The following is an 8,157-nucleotide window of genomic DNA, read 5'->3' as shown; positions in this document are numbered from 1 at the left end:
GCTTGCTAAAGTGTGACATGTACAACTGTATTCAAACTAATCCAAAAGACAGTACATACAGAACATTAAGCAAATATTTGCTCAAGTTGAATATATTCGCTCTCAGGAATTCTTGATTTGATCTCAAATAGATGTTCCCTTGACATAACTCACTGAAATTATTTACTTTAGTAGCTCTTTTCTTAGAGAAAGTTGGAAGATAATTTTGATTATACATTAACTGCACATTAAACTATATAATTAAGCTATATATTAATATTCACGTCTTGTTTCCAGTTTCTCTACCGACGATCAGATTTCACTGCAATAATTTTTCTTAAAGCGTAAACTAATATTTACGCTGATTTTCACATATATTTTAAATTTGGGAAAAGTTTCATCTCGCTCAGTTTCGAAGTATTAGTCTGTTTTCCAAAGCATGTTTAGTTACATACTCTTTCAAATTTAACAATGCAGAAACAATAATACAATCGAAAATTTTGATATTTACTTAAAGGTGAATATCAGGATTTAATTGAAATCTTTGGTTCCAAAATATTGATTATTTTCTTTATTAGAATCTATATCATTGACTTGCAAATAATTCTAACGATGCTTGATATTTCTCTCTCTCTCTGTATATGTGTATGTGAGGGAGATATATATATACTTTTATACATTAATTCTTTCCAAATTGCACCTCACTGAAAGTAATGTTTTGACACAATCATATAAAATGATGAAACAGTTACTTCTAAAACACTGACAATTCTAAATGTTAGATGACTTGTAATTCTTTCTGACATTATTAGTAATGTACCTTCATTACCTTGTAGGGATTTATATTTATTTTAAATTACTAATTTAATTTATATTCTTCCCTATAAGCCTTCATTTCTCTAATTGCCAATGTCAGAATATTTAAATTTGGTAGCGCGCTTGAAGGAATGCAAATTCTACCTTGAGGAGAAAAAGGTTTAAATATTGAGTTTCAGAGGGAAATGAAGGAGTTTTGGGCAATTGCGATCACCTCTGTAGCGTGAGCTTCTATTTCTGCAGTTATTGCTGGTTTACGTGGCATAACAGCTATTACTTTGCTGCCACTAGATTTCGACGCGGTTTTTAAGTTACAGGAGTTTTCTGAGCCCCGTAACGTGATTTCTACTGCTTGTTAATATCTTCCAATTTTTATTTTAGTACTTGTGTTTTGAGTTACCGCCCGAGTGAGGCGTAGTGTGTTAGCTTCAAGTCGACGCAGTGTGAATTTTAAAGAGTTTAATAAAGGGTACTTTTACCCCTTCTCCTGTGTAGTTCCTATATGTACTTACTACACGTACAGTTGCCACTTAGAAGAGAGACAAGTGGTTCTTACAACCTTATGCTACAGTAAACCTTCTCTTCACCCAGTTAGTTTAGTTGTTTTATATTTCTGACAAGAAAAGCAAAATTGCAATAGTTTAAAACAGTAACTTGTGGTCCTTCTAAATGTCCAAAGAAGGCAAAAAATAGGATTCAAATTAATTGCTCGATTCATACTCTAGCTGAGGGTGTCTTAAACTGCGGGACCAGCAGCAGAGGGTCACCAAAAATTTTAGCTGTTTTGATATTTCTTATTATAATAACTTTACAATTACCAACTGTTTTTACACAATGTATCTGAAATAGATAAAGATAAGACAATACAGACAAAGAAAAAAAACGAAAACGTTTCGACGCATTCTTTTTATAATGTTGTAGGGTTTATATTTATTTTAACTAACATTTATTTTAAGTTTAAACTATCTTTCCTGTCAAGCCTTACTTTCCCCTGGAACTGCCAATGCCAGAATATGTAAATTTGAGTAGAACGCGCAAGCATTCAAATTATCAGCGGAAGTATTATGATTTAAATAGAAGGAAACAAGTTCGGTGTGTGATATTCTGACTGCACGAGCGCGGAGGTAGTTAGCGAGAATTGAAGAACCCCGCGTTGCGGCCTATGTGCTTGGCGGGAAGTAGTGGTAATCGTTCCAGTGAGCTTCAAGTCTGCTGAATTAGCAGCGGTATTGTAAAACGCGGTGAGTTAGTTATTTTAGAGAGCCTCGTAGTTAGAATCTTGTCTTTACTTTCTTTTCAGGTTATTATTTTTATTTGACTGCCAAGTTGGCACAGTCTGTGAGCGTCAAGAGCACGCAATTGTAATTTATTACGTTGAATAAAAAGGGACTTAAACCCTTCACAAGGCTCTATCTTTTATACAAGTTTTCACAGTCACCTCTTGGTTGCGTGCAAGTTGGAGGCGCGCAACGTTATAATGTAAACGTTCATTTTCCTTGCTTTGCATGTGACGCTGTCATTTCGTTTATTATTTATTTGAAATTTTCGCATCGTTCTATGTCTTAAAATTAGAAATTAAATTTAATGACCTAAAACTGCAATAATATATTACAGTACAAGTGAAAACAATTGATATTTTCACTCACGCGTATGTAGGATTTGCGCAATTATGGGATCCCACAATTCTTTTAAAAATATTATGGGGTCCTAGGGGTCGCAAAAAACTCTCAGTGATAAAAAGGGGTCGCGAATGAAAAAAGTTTAAGAAACCCTTCTCTAGCTGAAAGTCTGATAGTTTGGAAATTACACGTGGAAACATTCTACCATTTCTTTCTCCTTAATATAACATTTTATAAAGCCTTTTACCGGTTTTTATGATGTCTTAGGAAGATGTTTTGTACTCTGATAGATTGTATACACCAATCAGAGTGGAATGACAACTCGCCTTCGTTTGTTTACAAAATGGATACTGACGTGGCAGCTGCAGTGCCTGAAGTCTTTGAAGCAGTTTCAAACGAATTAATTTATGCTATTGGAAAAAAATTAAGAAAAGGAATGGGTACGTAATTGGATAGCTCGCCACAATGAAATAAAGAGTATCAAATCAACTATTAAATAAGTTTCGAGACGAGGATGTCGAAAGTTACAAAACCTTTATTGTGCTTCAGATACAAGGACTTAAAATACATTCTGTAAACATAATTGAAATTTATTCACTCTAAAAATATATTCATTGATCGATTTAAAAAAATTCCGTTTATTGAGGAAGTTAAAAGTCAGTCGATTTAAAAGAATCTTAGTTTATTGAGGTGAGTTATTTAGTCAGCTGTGGTTATTAAAATTCAAGTTAACAAAGTTTTCCCACTATATACAGGGTGCGGCAGGAAAACTAGTTTAAAAATGAATAACACAAATAGTAAAAGCGATATCAGTTTTTTTTTTTTTTTTTTTTTAAAGTTATAGGGAGTCATTTAAATTTTGTTTTATTATGGTTTAAAAATAATATCATTAAGGCGGCCTCCGTTCTGGTCAATGCATTGAGACAGTTGAGTTTTGAAGTTTCTTTCCACTTTTACCAGAATATCAACGAGTATTTGGTCGATAGAAGCTTGAATATTGTTCTTCAGTTAAGCCAGGGTCTTTGGACGTTTGAGATTTCAGATATCCCGACAAAAAGAAATTACGCGGGGCTAAATTATGCTCTGGCCACTGAAGATCACTCGGAGATAAAGAGCCCAAGGAAATGTTCTCCAAAAACCCATGGTCCAATGATGCTTATTCTGGACAATGCGCACCAAACAGTCATACGTTCTGTATTGAGAGGCTTCTCATGAAGTTCTCAGGGATTCGTGCCACTCCAGTAGCACATGTTTTGCGCTTATTCACGCAACCGGAAAAATGAAAATGAGCCTCATCGCTAAAGGGCTTCATGAGGCATATTGTCAAGAATAATATTGCATGCATTTTTTTCGTAAAAGAAAATCTCGTGGATTAAGTTTTTGCACCACTGCCAATTTATATGGATGAAAATGCTGTACGTTGAAAAGTACGACTCCACGTCGAACGAACGCTTCTTTCTCGTCCACTGCATGATCGGTATTAAACCTACATGACATAAAACGTTAGACACTACTCTTTGAGCGCCATCCCACTCTTCCCGGAATAAATGTCACAAATGGTGCACGTTTCAAATAAGTAAGTTCCCCTGCCGCTCCCTGTATAACTGTTTATTTGCACCTAATGTAAAAGTAATAACGTGTTTTATTATTTATTAATAGAAAGAATATATTTATTCATCCAGAATCTTTGTTATTGTTACTTTTGGATCCTACTGAAATTGTGTTTCTGGACAACACACAAATAATATATAAAGTGATATTAACAAATATTAATAATGATTAAATATAGTGATTATACGTCATTTTGAAATGCTGAAACGAATAGTTTAAGAAGATTAGAATTCATCTAGCATAATTTGTATAAACCTTAATACACCTTTAGTACTTGTACTAAGTGTTTCACATCCAAGCTGAATTGTAACAAATTATACCCCAGAATTATTTTATACAAAGCAACAAATTTAATTATCCCTAATAAAACAGATCTATATATTTTTTTCATAATTCCATTTTTATTTTTATAGTTTATAATATCATATATTTCTTGCATCCTCCTGTAGAGATGCTTGTAAAAAAATGAATATAAGCTCACAAAGTTATAGAAGTATGCAAAGTGTTAATGAAGTAGTGAAATGATCCATAACACTTCATAAGATGCGTATGCATTAAAAAATGCCATGGTTTCGCTATCGGTCCATCTCGGCATTTTCGACATTATAGAACTCTCTGTCACGACGTCTCTGCGAACGCTGCTCGGAGTAACTGCCCAGATAGATTTTTCAACAGGTTCAAAGCAGAAACGGAAGCGCTAACTCATCTCCCCTACGTTTGTACTCGGTCGAAGTGAGCGTTTACATTGTCAAAGTAGACGCGACGAGCTGCTCGGACAGGTGTAAAATGGCTTTTATATTTGAATCAGGCTATTACTAATCATGAACATTTTCGGATGTGTTGTGGAAGATTTGATATAAAATACTGTACATATCTGTATTGCAGATCGAATGCCCGTGAATGCCGGTCGAATATAATGCCGAGAATATTATTTTAGATTTCATTCCCTATAAAATTCTACGGAGAAAATATTATACTGCTCAAATATCAACGAAGAATCAAATCATATTTTCGTTAATGTCTGTCTGCACATGAAGAAAACATATGGCAGTTCACGAATATTACGTTGTCGTACAATGAAGACATCACATGTTTGTACATAATGCACACATTTTATATATCTGTTTTCACCTTGTATTCTATTAAGTAGTAGTCATAAATTATGGCATAACCGTGGGTGTAAGACTGTACTGTGGTGGACCAGCTAAATATAAGTTTAAGCCAGATGGCAGAGCCATTAAACTTCTCTGCCATCAAATCTTCCAATTAACTTTGATAAATGTGCTTCATATTCCCCATAAGAAATCCTATATTAGTTCTTTAACGGCGGTAAAGGTTGCATACGAAGAACTAAGACAAAAGCAAGTGACCACTAGAATTCTCTACAGTTCGGCATTTTGAGGTGAAAATTATTAGAAATGTAGTCTGCAGGTGTTATTATAGAAAATCAAAATTCATACTTCAAAACTGAACGTTTCAGGGCATACACTTCAACAAAATTTCACATTGCATTGCGCTAAAGTTTGCAGTGATCATGCAGTTGATTGTAAGACAGTTTTCCTTTCTGCTGCTAGAGCTTTTGATTAAAAGATCTTATCATACGAGGTGACATCCGAAGAGGAATATGAATTATTAATATCGAATATGAGAGCTCAGGAGATAAAAATGTATGCATTAATCACTAGAACTGGCACAAAGGGATCCCTATGGTAGTGTCACACCTGTGAAGATTAGAAAGGAAGAAATTCGCCAAGCAGCAGGCGAGAAAATGTCATAAGCTATAGCGATTTCACAACATCAGATACCGGTCTTTAAAAGATTTAAAAGAAAAGTGTGGATGAAAACGTTTTGCGTTCTATTGCTTCCTAACGGTTTTATGCCGAGATATTGAAGAAAGACTTGATAATGAATGGAAAATATTTGTCTCAAATAATGGCTACTAGAGAAACGTGGTTTAAAGATTCTGAACTAAAACTGGAATCGCTGATAATCCCATTGAGACCATAATTGAAGTAAATGATGATCTCTGCCTTAGACACCAAACAATCACCAAAATTAGAGTTCCATGAGGAAAAATGGTAACCGCAAGATATTATGGTGAGTTGTTTCGAAAATTGAGAAAAGTAGATAAAAATGACTTGACTTACCTAGAGATGGGTAACACTTTGAAGACTAATGCACGTCTGCACGCGAGAAAACTATTACACATCGATCATGAGTAAGCAGGACGTTATACTTCATGAGCAATAAAGTCTGTACACGAGTCACCAGACTTCAAATTCTTCTCCATATGAGGTTCCTGAATATTGAGTAGTTTTCCTCTTTGAAAGAGATTTCTTTAGCAGCTACTGACGTCTCTGCTAGTTGAATTGAAGTAATGGAATAATAAAATTTTATGAGATCTTGGATGCGGATTCTATTAAGTAAGGAGATTACGCAGAATATATGCGAGCAGAAATTGCATGACAGAAAATAATTAAGCAACATCACATCTTAAATCACCTTAATATTTGCATTTTATGCTCCCTCGATGAGGCGTTATCTGCTCTAAAACACATAGCGATAGTAGTATTTGCAGAAACAGACTTGTTTGCAATTTTGTTTGTACCCAGACGATTGAAGCATCGTGGGCAGTTTGAAATCGATTATTATATACATAATACAATTTCAGAAATTTAATTATTGATTGGTAAAGAGACATGTCATTGTTTTATTTTTGTTAAAAAATGCAATTATGTTTGAAAAATAAAACAGTTGCAAGCATATCACTTTTAGAAGGACAAAAAGCTACATGTTGCTCATTAGTAGTAGTTAAGGTGTCACAGAAGCGAATGCGTCTCAAGAGCTGCATTTTGGGCATGTATGATATATATTATTATGTGGATGAACTTAGAAACGTACCATATATTGATGTAAAATAAAATTAAATACATATATTAACTTATTAAACACTGTTTGTCTGAAATGTATTGAGACAACAGACTGCAATAGATTGAAGCAACAGTCTGCAATAGACTGAGACAATAGTCTACAATAGATTGAGACAAACACTTTAGTGACACGGAAGAAGATTGGAACGGACTCTATCAGGTTCAATGTTCCGTCTTACCTTCTTCGGGAACATGCAAGGACCTGACTCGGAACAGAGAGCTTACTAAACCTATGTTCAATAACTGTGGGAAGAAGACAGGATACACAAGAAAGGTATACAAAACCCTTTATTTTTCTCTATTTACAATAACTTCCGTACTTCGGAATACAAAGACCCACTACTTGTGGTCTAAACGTAAAAATATAAAAATAAAGCTAAACTCTAATTTAACTTTAAAATAATAAACGTGGAAGATTGGCCTTATATTAACATGAAGCCGTATGTAGTACAGAGAACTGTGAACACTACAATACGTTTAAAGTTATCAAGAGGATTAAACCTCTGGCCTGGAAGGCAACCAGCAACTGAGTAAAACTTCTAAGGTAAGCGGCCTGCTTCGACTAACTGCTTCCTCTCTCTCGCTTGGCAAAAAGCCACAACTTAAGTACTTGGCGTTCGCCAGACAAACTTTGCATAAATAAGTTAACGCTTTTAATTCTGGCCGGAAGTAGAAAATAAGAAGTGATAGTAAAGATTTAAAATAAAATAAACGTTAGTAAAACTTAAGATCCTTACATACTTCCCGCCAGAATTAATTAGTTTGAAACTGAGGTCTAAAACGACCTCAGTTGAAAACTTTTAGCTCTAGAATCTAACGCGAAGCCAATCTTTTACAAAAATGTTTCGCTAGAAACTAGAAATTTAAAAGAAAGAAATCTGTTTTTACAATAGCAGCTCCCAGGACTGCATCTGTACTGCATCTAAACAGAAGCTTTTATTCAAATCTGGTTCCTTCCAGAGATCTGGAAGGAAAACTAGTTTAATGAAATGTTACACAATGAAATGGCAAGTAACATGTATAATTATATTTCTCTTAACATTCTTATTTCATTCATGACTATTTTAATTATCTCTCCCCGTCATCTCTGACATGTGTTGTAAAAGAACCCCAAACACGAATGTGTTTATGTCTATGTGTTCAACACTTCCTCCTACAATCAAAGCACTAACGTGTTAAACTAACGTGGTCTTGGTCGTTTG

Source organism: Stegodyphus dumicola, chromosome 4, assembly GCF_044657685.1.
Source record: "Stegodyphus dumicola isolate Sdum_Otavi_A_Nest chromosome 4, ASM4465768v1".
NCBI lineage: Eukaryota > Metazoa > Arthropoda > Arachnida > Araneae > Eresidae > Stegodyphus > Stegodyphus dumicola.
Note: the sequence above shows the minus strand (reverse complement) of the source record.